Below are 840 nucleotides of genomic sequence, written 5' to 3'. Positions count from 1 at the left end.
AGTGTTTCTCAGCCTGTGGGTTATGTCCCAAAAGTGGGTCACAAGAATATATGAAAGGGTCACAAGCAAATTTTAAAAATGGATCATACTTTAAAAATAGATTCTCCTTTAAAGGAGAAAAATGTGGGAAACTGCAGCTTTTCCCTTGCAGGCTGGAAGACTTCCAGCTTGTTAGGGGCTGCTCTGTAATACAATAGTAAGCATGGATCTTAAGTTAAGACACACTTGAGTCTTCAACTGGGTCTGGTGTGATCCCAGGGTTGTTTTTCAGTTTCAGGCCTGGCATTGCACTAGAGCCAGTGTAGTGTGGTGGCTGGAAGCAACATCAGCACGTGGCAGGAACTGGTCCCATTCCTGCACCTCAGTGGAGCCTAGAACCAGTTCCTGGGGGCAGGGGAGGAGCTGAGTGCCAGTGTCACTCCCAGCCCTTATACTGCATGGGAGACTTGAATGGGTAAGGCTCCAGTACAATGGTGGGTGGGTGTGGATGTGGGTGTGTGGGGGGGAGGGGGAGAGTAATTAAAAACTGTTTACCAGGTTTCCCCATTTTCATCCCCCCCTCACACTGGACCCTTACTAGTTCAATATTTGAGTGCAGTACGGAGGCTGGGAGCCTAAAAAAATGGATTTGTTGGGCTCTCCCACTGCCACCACAGCAGAGTCCCCTGATCCTATTCTCTCTGTGGGTCAGTCTGACATTAGCTCAACACATATTAGGTAATACAAACTGGAGATACTTCTCACAGGAAAAGGCCTAAAGTACTTTGCTACCATGGCACTTGGCAAGTGCTTCACTGTTTGAATGCCTGGGCCCTAGCATTGTAAATGCAGTTATAACAA

The 840-nt window shown here is 47.5% G+C and overlaps 1 long non-coding RNA gene across 1 annotated transcript in view; it reads left to right on the top strand.

Moving 5' to 3' along the window:
* The window catches only part of LOC109287096, a 115,992-nt gene that overhangs the window by 42,694 nt on the left and 72,458 nt on the right, over nt 1-840 (top strand). The window lies entirely within an intron of this gene.

This window comes from Gavialis gangeticus, unplaced genomic scaffold, assembly GCF_001723915.1.
Source record: "Gavialis gangeticus isolate Ggan-Ray unplaced genomic scaffold, GavGan_comp1, whole genome shotgun sequence".
Lineage (NCBI taxonomy): Eukaryota > Metazoa > Chordata > Crocodylia > Gavialidae > Gavialis > Gavialis gangeticus.
This window is presented reverse-complemented; position numbering and strand designations above follow the sequence as displayed.